Source organism: Sparus aurata, chromosome 23, assembly GCF_900880675.1.
Source record: "Sparus aurata chromosome 23, fSpaAur1.1, whole genome shotgun sequence".
NCBI classification, from domain to species: Eukaryota; Metazoa; Chordata; class Actinopteri; order Spariformes; family Sparidae; genus Sparus; species Sparus aurata.
This window is the reverse complement of record NC_044209.1, coordinates 1,171,832-1,197,519: the sequence shown is the minus strand read 5'-3', so window position 1 is coordinate 1,197,519 and position 25,688 is coordinate 1,171,832. Positions and strand designations below refer to the sequence as shown.

At 45.0% G+C, this 25,688-nt stretch overlaps 1 long non-coding RNA gene and 1 pseudogene across 1 annotated transcript; both read right to left on the bottom strand.

Annotated features, from left to right (window-relative positions):
• LOC115576266 (cytosolic phospholipase A2 gamma-like) overlaps positions 1-25,688 on the bottom strand; it is a 72,145-nt pseudogene that overhangs the window by 7,525 nt on the left and 38,932 nt on the right.
• Positions 6,105-9,484, bottom strand: LOC115576268 (uncharacterized). Its single transcript, XR_003982803.1, has 2 exons — positions 6,807-9,484; positions 6,105-6,682 (listed from the first exon to the last, which is right to left on the bottom strand). It is a non-coding gene; the product is annotated as an uncharacterized LOC115576268 (long non-coding RNA).

Here is a 25,688-nt window from a genome sequence, read left to right as displayed (position 1 = left end):
GCTGTCATCAACACTGTCAGCATATCTATCTCTCTCACATACCTAAAAAGCAGAACATTTCACTGAAGCAGCTGTATAGAGTTCAATTTGAGAGGAACAATGCGAGAGTCAAAGACCTCAATCATGACTATGTGCAAGTAAATATCACCTTGTGTGCTGTCATTAGTGTATATGGAGTCCTGCGTCACCACTCCATCTTTGGTCCCTACAACACAGCCCTCATTATTCGCTTTCTGGAGACAATTCATGACACAGTAGTCCAGGATGGGCCAGAGCAACCCCAGTGTGTTGTCATCTGGGATAATGTCAGTTTCCATCGAGCTGCTCTGGTCCAGGACTGGTTCACCAACCATAATAGATTTATTGCACTCAACTTGCCACCATACACCCCATTTTTTAATCCAATTGAGGAGTTCTTTTCAGCATGGCGCTGGAAATTGTATGACCGCCAGCCACATGCCAGCATGTGTCTTCTACAAGCCATGGAAAAGGCATGTGGCGACATTGAGGTGAGGTCCATACAGGGCTGGATACTGCATGCAAGGCGATATTTCCCCCGTTGCTTGGCAAGGGAGGTCATTGCCTGTGATGTGGATGAGGTGATGTGGCCAAATGCCAACAGGAGACAGGATCCATGGCCTAAATGTCTTCCGGTCATTCCCTTACAACACTATGTTTTATAGAACATTGTAGTTGTACCATGTCTAATTTAGGTTATGATTATTATTTTATTGATATTTGCACTATTATTGTTGTACACAAATGTTGTTATTTCATTTTGTTATGTCATTGTTTATTTCTGTGGGGCGGATAAAAATAAGAGCCTGTAGCTTTAAGGAGGTAGCCATGCGGTTTTGAGGCACAGTGTTTTTAGGAGCTAAGTTGTGTTGCTGACTTTGGAGCTGGAGGAGCTCGCGGTTTTTTATGACTGTGTCCGGCGTGTGTAAGGAACGAGCTTGGATCGTATGGAATATTTATGCTTTTTTTTTTTGCATTTTTGTCGAATAAATATAAAAGAGAAACTACTGTGGAGGACACACTTTTTAAAGAGCACGCGTCAGCCATAAGCTCCTGTGAATTCACAGCATGCTAGCGATCAAAGATGCCATCGCCAGTATGGACATTCTTTTGTTTCAGAGGAAGGCAACACGATTGCAATTCCAATACATGTTCCATAAGAGTTCAGAGAGGAGGACCAAAGTCTAAGAGGCAAATAAATGAACATCTGAAGAGTCACAACTGTTTGTTGTCTCTGTGGGTAATAGGGCATTGACGAATACTGCATTTTAGTATTCGTCGAATACTTCCCAAAAGTCGACTAATAGTCAAATATTCGCCTGTTTTTTTTTTGTGTTTTTTTTTAAATCCATGCAGCACCGCTGCTGCCAGACCTAACCCTCGTCACTGAGTTTGCCACTGTTAATGACCATGAAAACACAATGTAGGCCTATTTAAGATCAACACTGGAGACAGACCTGTTATTTTCCTTTTTCTTTGGTCGAATATCTGACGTGTGGAGAAGTCTGTCATTGTTGTCAGTTGTTGGTGCTTCTCTCCGCTAACATCGCCGCTGCTGTAGCTAGCTGTAACCGGGTGTAGCTTCAAATGGTTATGCATTGTAGTTGTACTGCCATGGTACTTTAGGGTAGCTTTGCATATATTGCAGGTTTATTAACGGTTTTATCTGTTTTGGTAAAGTATTTCCAGACTGTGGATACTTGCAGGCGAGTATTGAGAGCCGCTTCAGCCATGTTACTTTCAGTCTCCTTTCTCTTTTTTTTTCGTCTCCTGTCTGCTGCTTGGCGCCCCTTGCGTGTTGACGTCACACACACGCACACACACACACACACACTGCACTAGTCTCACATGCCCCCAGCTGCATATCTGTGGTAGATCATTAATGTAGATGCCTTTTCACCGCTTTATTACAGCACCGGGCTTTTGAAAAGAAGAAAAACAAGAAAAAGACGAATACTTGTGGTTAATAGTGGTTTTGATAGTCGAATATTCAATTATTCGGTGAAACCCCTAGTGGGTAATTGCGATGTTAGTTAGATGTTCAGAGTACTTCTGCTTCTGCTGTAACAGACCTTTACAGTTGTTTCTGTTGAAGAGTGGCATGTAGACGATGGTGGGTTCCTTGTCCTTTCCCTCGAACACATAGCAGTCCTTCGGCCAGTCTCTCTCCTCCAGGATTTTCTCGTCTATCTCTGGGAAAGGCTTGTTCACTGCAGCTGCGTAGTCTCTGGCAAGAGTCAGAGTCTGTGAAGGGAGCAGAGGTGAATGATGTTTCATACTGCCAGGCTTCACAGCTTTCATGCTCTGGAACAAAGTGTGGCATATAAATCACACTTGAGTGATAAAAGTTTGATTCAAAAGTTAGACATAGGCGGGTATAAAGGGTTATACATCGGTTAAGGGTTTATAATTTGTAGGTTCTTAAGGTTCCCAGCTTCCCAAGTTTCTAGATCAGCTTAAAGTGATACACAGTAAAATCAGTAGGGGTGCACCGATCCGATTTTAAGATCGGATATCGGCTCCGATATTGACAAAATGGCCGGATCGGAGATCGGTAAAATGAAACAGATCCACGGGCCGATCCAGTTTTTTTTTGTTTTTTTTCTCCGTCGCAGCACATCGTACGTCATCCTTCAGCGTTAGTGTGTCGCATGCTGGAAGAGTGCAAGTTGTTGTTTGACCAACTCTTTATTAGTTTATTCTCAGGTTCAGCTGCTACGTTTTATTTTCTATTCCTGTTTGCAGGACGTTACACTTACTCACGTCACATTTCTCCGTTGATTAGCTAGTAGCCCCGCCATCAGTTGTTAGCCTCACCGATCAGCTGTTAGCCTAGCAACGCTAACTTTCAAACTGACGTACTCAGCACTCTGTGGGCTGTCCATCGTTGCTCTGTTTGTCCTCCCTCCACCACAACCTCAGGGTTATTCACCGCTGGGCTGCTTTGTCTCCTCCTCTGCTGCTGCGGTCTCCCCGGCTCGCAGCGATGCTGGATGATCTCCCCCGCTGTGTGCACGGAGCCTCCAGACGCTAGTTTGTTTACGGAAGGTGCTACTGACTTCGATGCTAGTTTTCCCTCCGTGCTGACTGACAGGCGCTACATTCGTTCTTTGTTTTATTTGTTCCACTTTGTTACGTGTGTCCTTGGGTACCCTGACAGGCGCTATATAAATTAAATGTATTATTATTGTTATTATTATTAATGTTACACATGTTTACAATGTTCGGTAACTGTTTGATTATTTTCTCTTAGTTAGGAAAGTCTGGTGCCTTTAGTCCCTTTCACATGGTGGAAGGTATACAGTTTATTATTAATTCAACAACGGTATCGGATCGGTATCGGGTATCGCCCGATACGCTCAGTCCAGGTATCGGTATCGGGATTGGATCGGAAAAAACTGGATCGGTGCATCTCTAATAATCAGTGTGTATGTCTGTAAGAAGAACAGCAAAGTGGTGGCTGGGGTTGAAAGTGTCACTCCACATAGCATGGACAAAGGAAGACTACAAACAAAATGGCATATCAAAGGGGCTGCAACGTGGCCAATGAGGGTTGGACTTGAAATCACAATAACACTCAAACACTGAACAAACAAATGGATTGAACATATGTGCATTACATCAATCAGAGTTAAACAGTCCTCTGCTAAGCCATGCTATGTTGTGTGCTATCTAGGCCCGGTTCAACATTTCCAGTCTTTGAAGAAAAGATGCTGATGGTTCCATGGCGGATTTTTGATAAAATATATTTATTGATTCATTCATTTCATCGGCAATGGTTTAATAACTACATTTACAATTCATTCATGCCTTCATTCATCCGCACAAGTTGTACATATGTATTATTTATGATCCATGTCATTTAATAAATATCTTGAATTAAGTTGTTTTACAGTGCCTTGCCAATGTAAAATGTGCCAATGCCTCCTTGGCATTCTTTCTATTTTGTTGCCTTGCAACCTGGTATTTAAATGGACTTTGATTTTGATCTCATGTAATGGACCTACACAAAATACTCCAAATTGTTGATGTGAAAAAAAATAAACAACTTGTTTTCAATCATTTTAAACTATAAAAAAACTGAAAAGTGGTGCGTGCATATTTATTTACCTCAGCATTGAAGCCCCATCCATCACCTTCAGAAGCCACATTTTTATTTAGTTTAATAGGATCCACTTGTGGGCAATCTAAGTGTCACATGATCTCAGTGTGTATACCCCTGTTCTGACCAGCCCCAGAGTCAACACCAATGCAACACCACTAAGCAAGGGCTACCGCTTTATTTTTTCTTGTTTTGTGTGTTAATTCAGTTTTCGGCTTCGATACCTGGGGCTCTTTCACTAGAGAAGAGCTCATGAACATCAGGGGAATAACTCCAGCTGATCTCTTTCCCACTTTTCTTCTTTCTTCCGTGGAATTATTGGACATTGTGGTCAAAGGTGCGCTCACCTTTGCTCATGCAGTGAAATGCAGGAGGAGAGCGAAACGTGCCGGTGCGCTTGTGCGTCTCTGCCAGCGCGGACATCGCGCACCGTTACGTGGAATATTCCTCTCCAACGTCGATGACTGTGCAACAAGATGAACGAACTTCAGCTTCTTCTGGGGAAAAACAGTGACTTTTCTTTATCCTCTGTGTTATGCTTCACGGAGACGTGGCTGTGTGGATCGATACCGGAATCTGAGCTGCAGCTGGCAGGCTTCCAACTCCTCAGAGCGGATCATGACACAGAACTCTCCGGCAAATCGAAAAGTGGAGGAATCTGTTTTTATACCAACAGTAGCTGGTGCAATGATGTGACAGTGATCCAACAGCACTGCTCTTCTACGCTGGAATATTTCATCATAAACTGTAAACCTTTTTACTCCCCCCGTGAGTTTCACCTCATTCATTTTGGTCGGTGTTTACATTCCACCGCAGGCCGTGCAGGTCGTACAGCGCATGCTCGCCGATCATATACTGAGTGTGGAACAGACTAACCCGGACTCCTTAGTTATTGTCCTTGGTGATTTTAACAAAGGAAACCTCAGTCACGAACTTCCTTTATACAAACAGTTCATCAAATGCCCGACCAGAGAGAAGAACATACTGGATACAGTCAGCAGAGCTTATGACGCTGTCCCCCGCGCCGCACTGGGCCTCTCTGACCATGCCATGGTCCACCTGATTCCTTCATACAGGCAGAGGTTAAAACTCTGTAAACCTGTTGCAGGACATTAAAGCAGTGGACCAGTGAAGCTGCGAAGGATCTCCAGGCGTGTTTGGAATCTACGGACTGGGATGTTTTCAGGACCCCTACTGAAAGTCTGGATGAATACACAGAGGCTGTGACATCATACATCAGCTTCTGTGAGGAATTCTGTATACCATCACGCACCAGGGTGAGTTTTAACAACGACAAACCCTGGTTCACAGCCAAACTCAGACAGTTACAGTTGCAGAAGGAGCAAGTTTTTAGGAGTAGAGACAGGGACAAGTTTAAGGAGTCTTAAGTACACGTTTAGGAAGGCGGTGAGAGAAGCTAAATGACAGTACTCTGAGAAACTTAAACAACAGTTCTTAGCCAACGACTGGTTCTGTCTGAGAGGGGCTCAGACAGATAACCAACTACAAGCCCAAAACCCCCCACTCCATCAACGACTCGAGCCTGGCAAATGTGACCAGCCATGAGAAAACCAGCAACAAGTCTCCCGAGTGGCGTTTTGAGTTATTTACAAATTCTAGCTTTCCAATGATGTCTAACACATGGAAATCTGATAATATTTGAAGAAGTTGTGGCCATTTGAATGTATGCACATCTCAAAAGCCTTTAGGGAGAAAACAGCCCTAGAACATTTGCAATTCTCACAGCAGGAAATTCTCACCCCCTGGCTAGTTATCACAATGGTGCTCATTTGCATCTCATTTAGATAAGCCCTACCCCCAACATTCATTCAGTGACATCTGGTATCTGTTAGCCTGCAGGGCAGAAAGTATTGTAGTGGTTTGAACAATGGTTATCAAAAGCAGTTGTCATGTAGTTAATGTTGATGTAGTGTTATTTTCCTTAAGCACTTTTGTGGACTGATCAGAATTAGAAGGTACTATGTTGAAATGGAAATGCTTTTATTACAAAAAGCCCCTGAATATCATTAATTAATACACAGGATAAGATGTTACAATCCCTTTTGCCATAATCCAAGGTATAAACCACATCTACACATCTACAACCACATCTGTTTAACACTCTGTAAAGTGCCATGAGACATGTGTATTGTTTTGGTGCTCTATAAGTGAAATTACATTGCAATTGAAATTTAGAAGTGCAGTGTAGATGGATCAGTCTGTTGCTGAATGAGCTCCTGTGGCTGATCAACACATTTTGGAGAAGGTGGGAAGGAGAGTCCAATTATTTGGTGATATCACATCTGCATCCTCTTCTGCATACTCTTCTGTGCTGTGACCCTTGGCGCTGGGCATGTGATGTCTCTTGCCTCGTCAGCACAGAAAGGCCTGATTTTTTCATAAAGATAGGTCTGCCTGTCAATGTTCAGTCCAGGTGGGGCAAGGACAGGAAGACTGTCAACAGGGGGCAGAACCACTAAATGGCACCATAGCTGGAATGCGACAGGTTCTGCATCACAGTGAGTTCTTGCAAGCACCACACCTGGTCTCTTCGCATCAAAGCTGTGACAGAATAAGCACATAACAGGGCACTTTAAACATGGCTAGCTATTTTCTCATAAAACACTATCATGTCCATGAAATTATTTTTTATATGTACACAATGTGAAAGTTTCAATATAAATACCTGAAGTGCTGATAACTCTTGATCTGTGGGAGCTTTCGGAACTTGGGACTCAGATGCTTCTGCCAGTCGAAGGTCTCGACTAACACTCTGCCATCTGCATTTCCAACAAGCTGTGGGATATTGAGGTGACTCTCAGGAGAGCTGTTTTCCACTACCTGGTGACAAAAAAAGAACAGAAGAAGAAAAAAAGATCTTAAGTTAAACGTTTGTCTTTGCCAATTCTGAAAAAGGAAAACAAATAAGTTTCACATCATGGGTCATACTAACAGGCACATTGTCACCTGACTCTGGATGTATTCATCCAAACTGTTCCTCAAGTAGGCTAGTTGCTAAACATTAGCATCACAGTCAATTCAAGCAATGCTAACAGGCACATTGTCACCTGACTCTGGATGTATTCATCCATACTATCCTCCAGTAAACTAGGTGCTAAATCATGAGCATCAGTCAATTCAAGCATTATTCAAATTAATAGCAGATGCTCACATTACAAGACAAAACCTCCCATTACAGCTTAGTTTCGATATGCATATAATTTTAAAACGACAGTACTGAGCTAGCTAATAACAATGTAGGCTAAGGTATAAACATGAAAACAAAAACATGAGATAACAGTTTGTAATCCCTGTGACTTTGACTGCGACTTCGACTTCGAATGAACACATAACGCGAAATAGATAACTTGGATGTTAATGGAAACTCACCCCATAAGAAACTGAAAAGTATTCCTGCAGACTTCATTGCCTCCGATGGAATAAGTAGTCCGGGGGCGTTTTCTCTTCGTCTGGGGCTTTTTGGTGGATGTAGTCATGTCCGAAGTAACTACTGTGCGTCTGTTTGCCTCGAGATGTCCAATAATTTGCATGTCCTGCCACTCTCTTTCGGCAGCTAGAGAATCCAACCGTATGCTGTACATAAGCTCTGGAGAAAGCTTGTCGCTACACGAATGTGTCGCAATGAGAGAGTTCTCCTTTCTTCTTACGTAGCATTTGCAGTCAAAGTTACGGATTTTCTCCATTTCGCTGTCTTTATCCCCTTCACATGTTACCGTAAATATAGCGTCTGATATCTCACTCTCCAGCTCCTCTGCTGCGAGGCCAAGAGATTCTTCCTCGTCTTCATCTTCGGCTAAGGTCAGCTGTAGATTAGGCATGTTCTCCAGTGTAATACAGTCGCTTTCATCGTCAGTGCACTCATCAGAATCAGAAGTGAAATTGGCGTCGGAATAACCAGAAGTATCCGGCGTCTCGCAAAGTACTGCCATAGATTTGTGCTTTAACGGCCAGGATTTAGCTCTTCTGCAATGCATTTTTCCCGGTCCATCTTCATTCATTGATGAAATGCAGCTTCCAGAAGTGGCAGAACTTATGCTGGGGGCTGCATAAGTTGCCATGTGGTTCGCTACTAACGTGCACCTGAAAAAAAAAAAGCCTGTGAATGGTCAAAGGTAGCCAGTATGCAAATTAACTGTATCGCTGCACACGCCTAACAATGCTCCAGCATTTCCTGAAACTCTACCTGATTTCAAACACAAAATGTATACTTTTAAGGCAACCAATACTGTTATCTGAAACATGGTGTGGCTTCTTCATGATCTCAACTTGCACATTCTGCAAAAAAACGAAAATCACTAATTTAGAAAAAAAAAACGATAGTTTCTTTGTTTATGTGAATTCCTCCCAGCCGACTTGCTGCTGGTTTTGCTGTGGCGCGTCACAAATGAGCTCAATGAGTTTTACTGCCGCTTCGACAGACAAAAGAGCAGTCCTGACACCTTTCTCTGTGACACCCCTCAACAGCCCCATCTCACCAGTCCCTTCCCCCCCAGCTCTGCAGGAGCCAGGGCCACTCCACAGCTTCACATCTATGTGAATCCCTCTGCTTCGACCACAGCAACTACCCTCTACCTACAGGAGAGGGACGTCAACAGGCTCTTTAAGAGGCAGAACCCCCGCAAAGCAGCCAGATCAGATTCTGTCTCTTCATCCACCCCGAAGCACTGTGCTGACCAGCTGTCTCATGGACGATCATGGACATCTTCAACACCTCATTAGAGACATGTCATGTGCCAGCCTGCTTCAAGTCATCCACCATCATCCCTGTCCCCAAAAAGGCAAGGACCACAGGACTAAATGACTACAGACCTGTTGCCCTCACCTCTGTGGTCATGAAGTCTTTTGAGCGCCTTGTGCTTTCCCACCTGAAAGCCATTACGGACCCACTCCTGGACCCCCTGCAGTTTGCCTACAGAGCCAACAGGTCTGTAGATGATGCAGTTAACATGGCCCTGCACTTCACCCTCCAGCATCTGGACTACCCAGGAACCTATGCCAGGATCCTGTTTGTGGACTTCAGCTCTGTGTTTAACACCATCATCCCAGCTCACTGTGCCTGAGTCCACCTGCAGGTGGATCACAGACTTCCTGTCTGACAGGAAACAGCACGTGAAGCTAGGGAAAAATGTCTCTGACCCCTCTGATCCCCCAAGGCTGCGTTCTTTCTCCTCTACTCTTCCCCTTGTACACCAACAGCTGCACCTCCAGTCACCAGTCAGTTAGACTACTGAAGTTCGCGGATGACACCTCCCTCATTGGGCTCATCTCTGGTGGAGATGAGTCCGCCTACAGATGGGAAATTAACCATCTGGTGACCTGGTGCAGCCAGAACAACCTGGAGCTAAACGCTCTAAAAAAAGGGGAGATGGTTGTGGACTTTAGAAAGAACCCACCCCCACCCGCCCCCATCATCCTGTGTGACTCCCCAGTTGGTCCTGGGTACCATCATCACCCAGGACCTCAAGTGGGAGCTGAACATAAGCTCCCTCACCAAGAAAGCCCAGCAGAGGATGTACTTTCTGCGGCAGCTGGAGAAGTTCAACCTGCAAAAGAAGATGATGGTGCACTACACCGCCATCATCGAGCCCATCCTCACCTCATCCATCACCATCTGGTACATTGCTGCCACTGCCAAGGACAAGGGCAGACTGCAGAGTATCATTCGTTCCGCTGAGAAGGCGATCGTCTGCAACCTGCCATCCCCCCAGGACCTGTATGTCTCTAGGACCCTGAGGCATGCAGGCAAGATTGTGGCTGACCCCTCACACCCTGGCCACAAACTCATTGAACCCCTCCCCCACTGACACTGACTCTTATACACGCCCTATATATGCATTACATTAATGCACTCCCGTCTTCTGTACAATTTTCCTATCTTTTCTTATCTTTCTTGTCTTTATTTATCTATATTTTTTTTAAAGTTCTTTATTCTTGTCTGATTTTTGTGTGACTTGTATATTTTTTGTGTAATTTATATATTTATCTTTTTATTCTTTGTGTGAATGTATATTTTAAGCACCATTGCACCAAGACAGATTCCTTGTTTGTGAAAAAGCAGGTGCAGGAATGCACGGGCGCATTGCACATGCTGAGCAACGGATTTCGGATGCTAAAGAGAACGTTAATGAGCTATTAACCAAAGTCAGCACACTGAAAAACACCGTGAAAACTCTCACTGATAAAGTTGATGACTTGGAATGTAGAAGCAGACACAAATATGTGAGATTGGCAGGCCTACCGGAGAAAGCAGAGGGCCAAGATGCTGCAGCATTTCTGGAGAGGTGGTTGCCGGAAGCTCTGGGGCTGGAGCCGTTGGAGGCTCCGGTAATTGAACAGGCGCACAGAATTGGTACCCTTCCTTCTAACTCAAGCATGGGACATCCAAGGACTCTCATAATGAAAGTCTTGAATTTCAGAGACAAGGGGTGAGTGCTGAAGGCAGCACGTATAAAAGGGAAAATCTTTATGACAACGAGCAAGTTTGCCTTCACCTGGACCTTTCTGCTGGAGTTCACTAAATGCACCGCAGCTATGATGAGGTGCGAAAAAGCTGTGTGATAAGGGGATCAATAAACAGAGGATCATCCTCCCAGTGCGGCTCCTGGTGACACATAATGACAGATCTCACCTTTTCCAAACTCCAGCTGAAGCGGATAACAACCTTGTGTTCAGGTTGAAAAGTTGCATCATTCAATAATATGAACTAGAGTTTAAATGGTTAGTGTTGTATAGAAGCAGTTACAGTAAAAAATAAATAAATGAATAAGAGAGAGGTAGGTGGTCCTATGCGCGGACCAACCTTTCATAAGCGGTTGTTAAAGAGGAAGAGAGGAGGTGTTTCCATGACAACATGGTACCTGCAAAGGGGTGGGGGGTGGGGTCCCTCTTTTTTCTTTTCTCTCTATTTTAATTTAATTTAATTCATTTATTTTCTGGTTTATGTTCTTTTGTTTGTTTATGTTTTTTGTTTTTGTTTTTTTGTCTTGTTTTTTCTCACTATGCTTCTTTTGGGGATGTTTTCTCCAATGCACTATCAATACAAACCAAATAACTCTTGTCTGATAGTTTTGAGGTAAAATTCACCTTCTGGAACTTTAGAGGTTTGAATACAATTGCAAAGATTAAATAAGTGATGAGCAGGATAACATTTTTACAATCAAAAATTGTCTTCTTACAATAAACTAATCTGCTGAGTGGGGATATCTATAAGATTAGAAGAAGGTGGCAGGGCCAGGTGTTTTCTGCTCCTTATACTACTCATGCTAGAGGAGTCATGATATTGATTCATAAGTAAGTCCCCTTCTAAATCCATAATGTTATAGGGGATCCTGCTGGCAGATATATCATGGTCCAAGGCATTATCAGAAAACATAAATCTGATAAAAGTCCAAATGAAGATGACCCCAAATTCTATAACAACTTATTCCTGACAATTTCAAATCTCTCCGGACACTATGTGGTAGCTGGTGACTTCAACTGCTGATATATGGAGATTTGGAAAACCAGATGCAGTGGAATACTCCTGTTATTCTAGCACTTATAAAACCAATTCACGTATAGATCATTTCCTAGTTTCAGCATTACTTGTTTCCAAAATTAAAGCTTGCCAATATGGCAGAATAGTTTTATCTGACCATGCAGCAATATCCTTGATATATGAAGATGATAAGTTTGTTAGAAACCCCCGAAAATGGCGCTTCCAACCAGAGTGGCTTATGGACCTTGCATTTGTAGATTTCTACAAATTGATAATAAAACAGCTGCTAACCTATTGAAACTCAAACAATTATACTATGAAGGGGAAAATCTGGGAAAATATTAGCATGGCATATTAAACAACAACAAACAGAAAAGTCAATTAATTATATAGAAGCTCCAAATGGGAAAACTGTTGTGAACCCTCTATCCCCATTACCGTTTATTCTTGCAATAGACCCACTTGCAATAGCAATTAGGATGCAAAACAAATTTATGGAATTCGGGAGCGTCAGTTGGGACATTAAATAGCACTTTTTTGCCGACAACATAATTTTATTCCTAAAAAAATTGAATAATTCCATCCCAGCACTTATAGATCTTATTTAAACCTTTGGAAAAATATCTAGATACAAAATTAACTAGAACTGCAAGCAGTTATGAACGGGGGCCAAGCCCCCCCGCGCGACTCGGACCCCACGCACCGCAGAGCCCACGGAAGCTGGCCCCAGAGGATGATGGGCTCGAGGCAAAAGTGAGGACACAGGCCAACGTCTGAGCCGTGGTATTTGCTGTAATGGGAAGTGCACCCGAAGTGCAAAAGGCTGAATGTGTGCCGATTTGGATTTGTTGTACTAAATCACGCCCACATTGACCATTCATGACCACCTTTAAGATATGGCCTCAGCATTGGCCCTACATCATACCGACCAAATTTGGTAAAAATCGGTGTAGCCGTTCAGGAGATATGAACTTCCCATATTTTTTAGCACCCCCTAATGGCCAAAATTTGCCAAATTCGGATCATCCCTTCCCTATCTCATGGTTACCAAGGATCTCAAATTTGGTGTTAATAGCATTTAGTTTTGACCGAGATATCAAACACATTTTTATAGCTAGCTACAGAATTTTGTCTGTTAAAGGAGTCATCACCCGGAAATCGCAATTTCTCTCGTTAAATCATGCATATTGGTGTTGGACCTCTGTTGAAACTTGCCTGAAAAGCTGGAGTCTGAAAGTGGCTTATTTTTTTCGCTTTGGCTCTTTTTCCGGACAGGAATAGCGCACAATAGTGCGCGTTCCTAAAGCACGAGATTTTGACTCTGCTCCTGTGGTGACGTTACCAAAGGAGGCTACTTGCATATGCATCGACTCACAGCCGTCCTCAGCCAGAGTGAGCACGCCGAATCTGCTTATTTCTCTGTCATTTTCACGCCATACATCGTCACCACCAGCATTATAACTCAGGTCTTACATGTAAAACACGAGTGTGAAAAGTAAGACGGAAAAAAAAAAGAATTTACCATTCAGAGACATCCTGCTGTAAACGTGTCTCTTCCACCGTCTCTGCCTCTTCACTCTCCCGTTTGGTTTCCGACTCTGGCTCGTACATAAATGCCTGAATTCCGTAAGGTTTGCATTTAGTGTGTGCGCCATGACAGGGGGCTGTATGTTTTGGAGTCTGTGTGTGCATGCAGGCTCGCCCCCCATTTCGGCGCTGTCCTTCCTGCGGCCAATTAACGCGCGCCTCATTACATATTAATACAATGCACATCCGGACCGGTCAAAACCTCGCGCATAATCTCGCATGAGAAAGTCGCGGTATGAAAAAGTGTCAGAACAAGCTCTATATTTGATTTTTTTAATTATTTTTTTTTCTAATAACTTTTAAGAATTGATCCAAAGCGATCCAAGAGGGACTGGATATGTAAAAAACCAGGTGATGACTCCTTTAATAATCTGCGCATTCTTTGACCGAGCAAAATTCTTTTGATAACTTTAGATCAGGTCCAGCTGAAGAGTGTACATGCCAAGTTTCACGCAGATCGGACAAATTACCAAGGAGGAGTTTGAAAAAGTAGGTTTTGCATATGTGGCGCTTTAGCGAACGAAATGTGCAGCAGAAGTGGGCGTGTCCTATGTCAGAAAACCCAGCTCTATTCAGAGAACATATGGATATAAGGTTTGCAAATGTGTTATTCAAAATGTGGAAGTTACAGGCAAAAACGCGATGCATCCATTATAGCGCCACCTAGTGGAGTACAAGTGCAATTTTTGGTATGGAAGAACTGTGTCCTATTCTATATGTACCATATAAATTTCAAAGCTCTCAGCATAGTTTGGCTGAAATTAATGTTTGTTGTTTATCTTGTAATAAGCCACGCCTACATTGACCAGTCATGACCACCTTGAAGATATGGCGTCAGGATTGGCCCTACATCATACCGACTGAATTTCGTAAAAATCGGTGTAGCTGTTCAAGAGATAAAAACTTCCCATATTTTTGGCACCCTTAGTAGCCAAAATTCACCAAATTCAGCTCATCCCTTCCCAGTCTAATGGCAACCAAGGATCTAAAATTTGGTGTTAATAACATTTAGTTTGACTGAGATATCAAACAGTTTACGTTTTTATAGCTACCGAAATAAGGTCCAGCTGAAGAGTGTACGTGCCAAGTTTCACGCAGATCGGACAAAATCCCAAGGAGGAGTTCGGAAAAGTAGGTTTTCCAGTTTTTGCGATTTTGCGGAAAAAAACTTTCTAACCGGAAGTGGGTGTGGCCGATCGCAAAGTGATTCAGCTCCATTGAGGGAATCTGGGGATACAAGGTTTTTGAATGTACGACATACGGTTTGGGAGTTAAAGGCAAAAACGTGTTGGCCTAGGTTATAGCGCCCCCTGCAGGCGGATATATGTAGTTTTTTGTGTCTGAGATATTCGCAGGAGTCTGGACTAACCCTCCAAATTGCACCGCCCTCCCTTGCACGGTTTAGCCTGCAGCACCACTTTTAGCCGGAGAAAAATAAAAATAATTAAAACTGCAAGCAGTGATGAACGGGCCCTCGCGTGTTGGAGTGCGGCGTTGTCGGACTGCGTGCTCACCTGTTACAAGCATGTCATGACGGGGAGAAAACAAGCAGTGAACGTCATGTCAATCGGATGATGTTTGTCTGACTTCCTGTGTCCAGTGGGTGGCGCTATGGATATGACACAGTATTGATGCACAGATCTATTCATGGCGACTCCCTCTAGATTCCTGAGAGATTTGGCCGAGATAGGAAATTGTATAAAGAAGTTACGAGGACATGATGCTTTATGGCGAAGGATTTGAATTGACCGCTCCACTGCGGCCAGCAGGTATGACGTAGGATAAAGATTTCCATAACTTTTCATCTTCAAGGTCAGAGGATCATACTGAGTGACTGTGAAGTCGGTGGTGGTACATCTGTTGGAGGAGATAATTTAAGTATGAAGATGGGCAATATTTCAAAATGGCGGCCAAAAGCAAATGACCGACTTAGTATTGATGCTGAGATTTATTCGGGGAGACAGCCTCTACACTTATGAGCAGTTTGGTGTGGATAGGAAATTGTATGTTGAAGTTATAAAGCCTTGATGCTTGACGGCGTGAGGAAAAAACGGTTTCCACCGCCCCGCCCACTAAAGTTTGACGCAGCCGAATGATTTCCATAACTTTTGTTCTTCAAGGCATGAAGATGATAATTGAGTTAATTTGAAGACTGTGGTGTTTAAGCTCTAGGACAAGATAGTTTTCAAAGTAGGCATGAATTGGACAAAAATGCCGCCACACATCAAAATGGCTGACTTCCTGTTGGGGTGACAGTATGGGCCCCCCAGACGTTTTTGTGCGTCTGGTCATGAGGAATCTGCGTACCGAATTTCGTTCGTCTATGCGCATGTGGAAGGCAGGGAAGAACATTAGGGGGCGCTACAGAGCCCACAGGCCACGACCACATCCAGTGACAATGCAGGATCGTAATTTTCGCCGGATGTGACGTATATTCCAAATTTGGTGAGTTTTCGGGTATGTTCAGACATCCAAAACTGCAGTCAAACTTGGAGAAGAAAATTTCTTTCCTTCCAATTACAATAGGGACCTCGCAGGTCTACCTGCTTGGGCCCTAAAAATCTTTACAATTACAATAGGGTTCCTAGCACTGCTGGTCCTAGGAAACGCCTATGCTTGCATACGCGTTCCCTCGGCCCCTCGTGCTTGGCCCCCTAATTACTCAAAATCTTCTATAATGTTACTTTCACATATTTGGGTATAAAAAATTTCCCTGAGGTGAACAAGATTTCTCAAATAAACCATGACTGCAGGAAACTATGACCTCATCTCTAAAGCGCTAGACATCATAACCACTATCACTATCACTCTGTGTGCATAGTAGACTGTCTGTCATCTGAATATCATAAAGCATATCATAAACCATAGCGAATAATCAAAAATCCACAATTCCCCCTTTTGAACTCACATAGAGTTCAACATCAATAAAATGTCAAAAAAATAGACACGTGATTTTAAAACAGCACATCACAAGGAATATGGATCGGCGTGTGAGAAAAATAGCGTAGTAAGCTAAAAACGGTCCGCAACATCTTCTTCATCTGAGTCTGGAAATTTATCAGTCAGAAGCGGCACCATGTGAGTGGGATCTTGTGTGTGAGGAGCGATAGCTGTTGTGATTAGTCGATTGATCAGGGAGCGAATACAGGGAATACAACAGCACCCACATAGGGTCAAAATGGCAGTGAACACTGCGACGGACAGTAGTACGGAAGCTACAAGGGACTTGTACCTTCCGAACACATCCATCCATAAGTCCCACATAGATGTGTCCACCCCAGAGTGCTCCTTCATCTTATGATTGAGTGTACGCAGCCCCTCAATGGCCTGAATGAGACTTCCATCTGGAGCGGTGTTGTTAGGGATAAACGTACAACATTGGATCCCGAACATAGCGCACACGCCCCCTTTTTCAGCCAACAGCATATCGAGCGCGATACGATTTTGGTACGCCATGAGAGAGGTTGCGGAGAGTTGCCCATGTACTGCTTCAAATCCTTTCAATGTCCAATTCCCTAGGCTTTGGACATTGTAATGAATATAATTAATGCAATCGACGTTTTTGTTTATGGTACACCACCAACAAATAGTGGACTCCCATCCTGCAGCTACTTGATCCGCAATTTTATATTCATCCGGTACCCCCCGAGGAACGCCTATGGCATCAATGTATGTCGTATCGTTGGCTGGTTTCCATGTTTTGATTGCGCGTTTCTGCCGTGTGGGCCAGTCAGCTGCCCATATAGATCCCATATTGCGTATTAATTCATCGGCTGTGATTGGAGTGATTTTTATTGGCAGAAGTAATGTCACAAGCGCGCACAACCCTGAGGTGTTGGTAGGTATTATATCGAACAGTTTTTTATCGCCACACCACCACCATATGTCTGCGCGAGGTGTGGAGGTAAAATTAGTTGACGCAGTGTGCGTGTAATTGCACCAGGAGACTATCACGGTTCCAAGAGACTGGTTTGTTCCGGTAAGGTTCACGCAGGAGAAATTACCGGGTGCTACGGCGGCGGAGAAGAGAGGTTTCTTACTTACGGACTGTGTGACTGGGAATATTTTGTCCCATGATGTACAGTTGGCTGACGGGTTTGTGTTGTTCATTACATCAAAGACGCAATCTGCGACCAACGGCGCCGGAATGATACGTAGCAATGGTCGCGCACCCATGCAAACAACGCAAGCTTCGCCTGATCCATTCGCAGCTTGTTCAGCGAGTAATAACCAATTATTGGAAGTACCTGAGATTCCAGTTGCCACCTGAAACCAGTCGTCGGTGGAGGGGTTGGAGGGAACCAGGTGGAACCCGGCCTGTAAGGCAGCTGAATTTAGAACCGGACGTGTGTCATTTGTTGGGGTCGGATTTTCACAGACCATAAAGTAAAATGCTGGGTCTGTTCCAGTAGACCAATAAGCCCATAGATAGAATCCCCAACAAGGATTTCCCGCGTTATGTCGATAACCTGAGGGCAAAATGCTATTTGAGGTAAGATTTACTGACACTAATATCCCACTCTGTGTTTTATTCATGCTCATGAACCGCTGATACCATCGTGCCCATTCCGAAGTGCCCCATTTACGCCATTTGTGGCTCTCGTCGTCGACTAGTCCTGCCCATCCCCCGTGTTTAGGGCGTGTTGTGAGGTACCAGTAATAGTACTGCCAACCCTCCCCTTTTTGTCCGTAATCATTTCGCAATGCGCTCCAGGGAATCAGGACGAGGGAGGAGGTATTAACAGCTACGCAAACTGTCGGAATGCTTCGTGATGCGGTGTCATTCCCGCACTGCTCTAGAGGTGTCAGGCGACTGTGTTGGGTTTGTTGAGACACCGGGAGTCCGATAATAATAAGGCACAGTGTCACGATCAGCATTTTGATGCTCTAAGAGGTGTCGTTACAGATTTGGGTGGGCAATTCGCAGTAAATACCGAACACAAATGTCACGATGGCAAAAGCGATTAATCCCAAAAATGCAATTTCGTGCCCAAGCTGAGGCATCATTATGGCTCCTACTGCCCTTGCAAAACAACCACGGAGTGCGGTGTCCGTTAAACTCTTTCACGTATTGATTGTCCCGCTCTTCAGTATATAAGCAATCGTAATTAAGATATATTTCCACCCATTCGCGAGTAAACGTATATACTGGTGTTTTTCCAATCGGATCTGTATTTATGAATAAGGCTAATCCTTCATCCAAATAGTGATAGACCGTAAAGGGTCCAATTTTTCTACACACCCAGAGTCTTTTATCGCAGGATAGAGCGTATGGAGGCTGCTCCTGGTATAGGCTGCAGGAATTGATACTTCCCCAGTTCTGGATCCAATTAACTGAGGGGTGTGGGGGTCGGGGATACCAATAGGGCGTTTGTACTTTATGCCGTATTCGTCTTTTGTATAGATTTTTATCTCTACACCTGCGACCCTTCTTTTTTGTTTCTATGGGCATCTAATTGGATGATTCACAAGCGTGTGCTCCCTGTAAGAGCTAGTTTAGTCAAACCCCAAGCAAATGCTCCTAAAATAGCTAACCAACATAAGACAAGAATGAAAACAGTGAGATCCATCATCCCACCTAAGACGACGACGAACTTAAGGTTCAAAACATACACTCAATCACACTCAGATAAAAAATAAAAAATAAGAGAATAAACGTAAAAGCCCTGTTCTTTTTGATGGTAGTTTGGCACACTACATGTAGGAGAGGAGCGCTATTTCACCTCCTCCCAGCCGGGGTTTCTTCGTTCTTCGGACTCCAGGGGTAGACTACCCTGGAGTCTTTGGTCACTGCAGGGGATTATTCTGCCCCTTTCTTGGCAGGACCTTCTACTGAGTCAGCCGACTCAGCGTTCTGCTCCTGGAGGTTTCTTTGTATGTCTGCCACGGTAAGTTGTGGCTCCTCTGCTGCTGCGCACTGGCTCCAGTGGAACCAGGTGTCCCCCTTTTCTTTAAGGCGGACGGCGTGTGTTGTTCTCTCTGTGATCTGGAACGGACCTGTCCACCTGGGCTCCTGTCGAGGTATTTACCGAGCTACGTATTGACATTAGGGCTAGTGGTAGGGCATCTACCCAATTGAGTTTGGTCTGGGCACAGATTTTTGTCAATTTGGTTTTGACTGATTGATTCATCCTTTCTACTTTTCCCTGGGACTGTGGATGATATACTGTCCCAAACCCATGTTTTAAGCCCAACATTGCCTCCACCTGCTGGAGGTCTTTATTTTTGAAATGTGTTCCATTGTCAGACCTGATTTTCTCAGGGAACCCGTGTCTAGGGATGTAATGGTTAATCAGACTTTTAATCACAGTCTGGCTCTCTTCCCTCTTTGCTGGCCATGCCTCCGGCCACCCTGTGTATGCATCCACACACATCAGTATGTATCGATACCCTCGAACTGTCTGGATCATGTCAGTATAGTCTATTATGATCTCTTTTCCTGGGTTAGTCTGTAAAGGGTATCGTCCTGGTTCTGGCTTTATTGTTGGTTTCACATTAAACTGTGTGCACTGTTCACACGTTTTAGTTAGGTATTGAGCCATGTCTTTCATGTACGGATGCCACCAGTGGTTTAGGTTCCTCATCATCTGAGCGACTCCTACGTGGCCTATCCCCTGTGCTTCTTCCATAGCCGTCTGTCTAAGTCCGGGAGGTAAAATTGGTCTGCCGTCTGGACCTCGCCATAGTCCATCTACTTCAGTCGCCCCTCGTGCTTTCCACAGAGTTTTCTCCTGTGGGGAGGCTTTGGTCTGTAAGTCAACTAGTCTTTTTAGGTTGATCGGGGGTCCGGTCTCTGTCTCGGAGCATAGTAGTATGGCTCTTTCTACGTACCCTGCTGCTTGTTTCGCTGCCTGATCAGCTGCATTGTTCCCTCTGGCTATTTGTGTGTAAAGGTGATGTTTGGTGCTTCTAAGATTTTACTTACTCGTCTCTGTCTCAGTGTGGTCAGCGTAAAAGTTGCTGAGTTAACATACGCTACTACACTGTGTGTTGTCAGGACCTTAAGCTGGTGCCCCATGACGATGTGCGCCGTTTTTTGGATGATTTTTGCTATCCCTGCCGCATGTTGTGTGCAAGGAGGATGCCTTCTTTCCATGTTATCTAGCATTATGCTCACAAACATGAGAATTACTCTCTCTCCCCCTTTTCTCTGGAACAGGATGCCATTTATGCTTCCATCTGTTCCAGAGACATCAAGGAAAAACGGTTGTTTGTAGTCGGGTGTTGCAAGTTCAGCAGCGGTTGCAAGGGATTGTTTTAGTTCGATAAAGGCTTTTTCCGCCAGTTGTGTCCATTCTACTTTAGCCGAAAGATTTCGCATGCCCTGATCCCTGACCAGCTGCCGGAGTGGTTGAGTCAATCCCGTGTAGTTTGCCACGAAGTTCCTACTGTAGCCTGTCAAGCCAAGAAATGATAATACGTCTTTTACTTTTTCCGGTTTGGGGTGGTGTAGGATCGTCGACCGATGCGCTGGAGACAAGCCCACCCCCTTTTGAGATACCATTCTTCCCAGGAATGAGACCTGTTTACGAGCAATTTGTAATTTCGATTTGCTAACTTTGAACCCTGTCTTGGCCAAGTGTTCGAGGATATCTTTGGTGGCAGCTAGACAAAGGGCGGCGGAGGGCGCGGCAATCAATAAATCATCAACGTATTGGACCAGAGTGGTGTTCTCTGGTAGCGCACAATCTTTTAGCACATCCTTGAGTACCTGGTTAAAGATACCTGGGGAAAGGGCGAAACCTTGTGGGAGTCGGGTGTAGCGCAACTGCTGGCCTTGATATGTAAAAGAGAAAATGTCACGGCATTCTTCAGCGAGTGGTAGACAGAAAAATGCGTTGGCTAAGTCTATGCATGAAAACCATGTTTGTGATGGATCGAGGTTAGCCAGAGCCACATAGGGGTTAGGCACTGGCACCGTGGGCGTAAGGAGAATGTCATTAATACACCTTAAGTCATGTGCCATTCGATATTTCCCTGTACCTTTCTTCTCTACTGGTAAAATAGGGGTGTTCCAAGAGGAGTATGATTGATCTAATACACCGGCTTGTAACAATCCTTCGATTGTGTCTGCTATGCCTGCCTCTGCCTGAGGTTTATGCGGATATTGTCTTATCCATAGCGGCGAATCAGTTTTCACTTTAAATGTTACTGGGGTACAATTAGTGAGTCCCACGTCTGTGGGACCCTCGGCCCACAAGTGGTCAGGCAGTGAGGAAAGAATTTCCTGTGCCAGGTAGTGATCCATTTTTTCTCTGCCATGCGAGCGAGTAATTTGGTCATGTTGTAACGTCGCTATATCTGAGCTGTTTGTCAAGATTTTGTAGGTGCGCGTAGAGTCAGAGAATAAAACCTGCGGAATTTCAGTATGTCTCCAATCCGAGACACTTAATGCCCTTTTTACCATCCCACCTAATTCTTTAGCCTGATGCTGAGGATGTACAGCTAGCGAAACATGAGGGGCAGCCTCGTCCTCCATCATGTACCACTGCAACTGTTCAGGAGTCAAATCAACACCCGCAGCCACCCCTTCTGGTGCAACGTAAATGTTTTGACTATGTACATCCCAACACACCCCTTCAAGTTGATCCCTGAATTTCTCCTGATACCAATCAGTTTGTTGTCTATCATAAAACAGAGTCACATGCGGAGGGTCGGGGGGAGAGACAAACGGTTCGATTTGGGCTATCAAGGGCTTCCACTGCAGGTACGCAGAGAGAATGCCAGATGTTTCTGGGGTTTCTGGCTGTATCAATCCCCAGTATATGTCCGCGCATGCTTCTTCGACGGGAGCCATCAAATATTGACCTCCGGAAGGAGTGCATGAGCAGTGTAAGGTGGTATGGTCTGGTAAAGTCACTGCGAGCCCGTCCGGGCTACACAAAATGGAGGCTCCAAGTTTGATGAGGAGGTCCCTCCCCAACAGATTTGCAGGGACTGTGGGGGAGTGTACAAAACTGTGCATCAGTGTTTGCCCCCCAATTTGAGTCATTAGTGGAATAGTAATTGGCAGAGTTTGTTTTTCCCCAGAGAAGCCCATGACCGTAATGCGCTGTTTCGAGAGTTTGTCAGGTGGTGCCTGAATAAGTGTGGAACAGGTAGCACCCGTATCCACTAGGAAAGGGAGCACGTCTGTGCCGACCTTTATCGACAGCATCGGGTCTGCCGGATTGCTGCTGTCGGAGCCTCTCCGTGGGGTGTGCTATTGTTGTTGGTGCACCTCTCCGTCCCAGTGTTCCCATCTGAACACGGGAAGCTGGCGCGCAGCCGGAGCACTCTGCCCGCGAGGCTGTGGAGGTTTCTGCTCTCCAAGGTGTGGACAATCTCTCACCCAGTGTCCTGTCTCCTCACAATAGTAGCAGCGACCTCTCCCTTGTCCTCCCCTAGGTGGACCGCCCCTTCCACGCCCGCCTCCCCATGAGCCTCTGCCCCTACCATACCCCCGCGTGGGCCTCTGCTGTTGGTTTTGATAGGGAGGTGGCTGGACCCAGGGTGGTGTTGGGTAAAGATCTGGGGTTCCTACGGTGCCCTGTGTAGCTACCAGCACTTTTTTATCAGGCTTTTTCTTATCGTTGGCTTTTTGCCTGGCCTCTGCCAGCTGTATTTTCAGTAATTGAGCCTGCAGGTCTTTTACTGTCTGACTCTCATCCTCTACTTTATCCTGAGCTCGCAACAAATGATGTATGAGGTGGCGGTCCCACACTGTGGAATCGCAACCTGCTATGTCAGGGTTATTTTCCATGGCTTTTCTCACCTCCTCTGGAACACCCTTTAAGACGGCCGCCCTATACCACTCTCTCTGTATGCCTTCTTTTCCGGGGTGGCACCCGGTTTGTTTGATCCACATGTCCTTACTATGGTCTAAATACTCACGCGGGCTTTGTTTTGTGTCCCATTTTAGCTTTGGTACTGCAGCGGCACTAGGGAGAGGATATTTAACCCTCATGGCCTGGCCCACTTTTGTGCTAACAGTAGTAAAAGGGATATCATCTCTGTCCTTATTTGTGCCTGCATCCTCCTCAAGGTCCCGTACATCGGACCCTGTAAGGCATCTACTTGTTACTGCCCTGAAATCTCCTAACGCGAGCTTTTGGCCAGCTGTCAATTTGTCTAGCTGACTCAACCATAAGGACCCTCTTTCTGCCACGGGGGGTAGTTTATCCACTAAGGCTTGGACATCACCTATGGGGAATGGGCGGTACTGCATAGCATTGCTTGAACCTGCCTGTATCAGTGGGAGTTGCGTTCTGGTAGGTGGTCCAGGTAGACGCCCTGTCTGAGACCTAGTTTGCATGCGGACCTTTTCAGTCAGTTCCTTCAAAACCCGGTGTGACTCGTCAAGCTCCTGTTCTATCTGTTCTAACGCTCTTCCGTTGCTATCTTCGTCCCACACTCCCTGCGCGTGCATTCTTACTGAGGCTTCTCTGTCCCTATAGGGTCCTGATGACCAGGCCCCGGCTGCCTCCATTGCGACCTCCCCTCTTTTACGCCTGAGTCTGCTTTCTAGTTCCTCTATGAGGCGATCTCTCTCTTCTTTAGCCACCCGCAGCTGCATTTCTGACATTGTTTCTACCAACCTGCCTTCTTCCTCCTGTGTTCCATGCTGTCGTGGTGTACTCGCTGTTGGGCCGCTGTGTGTTTTTTGTGTTTCATGCACCCACCTATCTATTTGGGCCCGCAGGTCCCTTTTGGTGTCTTTGGCCGCACCCATTTTATCAAATCCGCCTCAGAAATGCCTAATTGCACTTCCTGATTTGTTCCGTCCCTCTGCTGTCTCAGTAAAAATGGTTCTGGCTCAATATGAATTGTCTGCTCCTGAGCAGCGTCCTGCCTTTGGGGTGTGGGCAGCGGCACATGAGAAGTTATTTCTAAAGCTGCCGCAACGCTTATACCGCTACGTGATTCTGTCCAGTCACTATCCTGGACGTTATCTATATAGATTTTCCCTGATGTTATCTGCAGCGAGGGGTATATACCCGGTGTAGGTTTAGTAAGCGGAGCACTTGGACATGCAGTCAAGTACGGTGGGGGATTTGGAACCGGGGGGTTGTCTATTTTTTGTTTTTTGGATTCTTCTGTCATGAGGTGTTTTATTCCCTGCCACCACATAGCCCATTTGCTCCATTGAGCTCTCTCCTCACTGGCTTTTGCCTGTGCTTTCTTATGCTTTCCCTTATTTAGGAGTCCGCATGTTTTCCCTTCCTCTATCTCTTTCTCCTCTCTTTGCTTGGCTTCCTCTTCTTTTTTCCAAAACTCAGCCTTTAAGTTACCTTGACCTTGCATGCTTCTCTTTTTCTCCTGCATCAGTTTTGTCACTGCTGCTTTTAGCTTAGATTTTTCTTCTGCCGCTGACCGGGGTTCGTGTGTTCGATCTATCACTTTATTGAGAGCCAAAACCTGCTCCTCGACAGTCCTAAGTCCTGTAATCGGTCCCCACCCGTCATCATCTATTTCTCTGTCAAACTCGCCGTCCATTGTTTTTCTCAGTTATTTCAGTTGGTGGTGTACTACAAGTTGTGTTCCTCTCCGTACTACAAGATGTTATTTCCTCAATTCAGAGTTTGGGTGACTTACTTCAACAGGCCACTGCGTATGTTAACACCGTTAGGTTTCAACAGTGCTGCTGCTTCAGTTCACTTTTTGCTCGGACATTCACACACATACACATTCATTCATTACCCTCTAATTATGGACTGCTCACAGTAGCGCTATGGTCTTGCTAGTCCCTGGCCACTCACATTTATTTCACTGGTCTTGCTAAGCCTGTTAGCTCACATTTATTTCACTGGTCTTGCTAACTTTTGTTCTGAGTAGCTCACATTTATTTCACTGGTCTTGCTACTCTGTGTGTGTTTTCTAGTGTTCTGGAAAGGAATGCTTTGGCTCACAGGACTTATCTTCTCTGTTCTTGCTGTTTCAGAGCATTTAGAGACAACTCACGTGGGATGTCGCTCGATCTCGGGGTCTCCAAAATGTTAAAACAGCTCACAGTTATTTTTTCTGGTCTCGTTATCTCAGGGGCTTGAGATAACTCACAGTTATTTACTACATATGTGTTCGTGTTCCTATCTCAAGTTTTGGCCGACCGGAAACTATGGCACGCTATGTCCCTGGTATCCAGTCCTTGCTGTGAATCTAATCTTCACAACTGACACCAAAACTTCATATATCTGTAATTTGAGATCCCGTCCACTTACTGCAGCGACCGCCTAGATAGTGCGATCGTCTTTCAGTTTTCAGTCACTCAACATTCACACCATGTGTTTTGCCTGGTCTTGCCTTTTCTTTCTAGCTTTCCTTGATTTAGCATTCGGGGATCCTCAGCCCCCGGGACTCAAACCCAGCTTAACAGCCCCTCGTCAGTGTACTGTGGGAGTCGCCACTCTCAGGATTTACACACACTTCCTTATTCTTAAGTCCATTCACTCACTCTATATATCTTAGTGTAATCATTCACCTCGTCCCCCACTAAATTTGCAGACT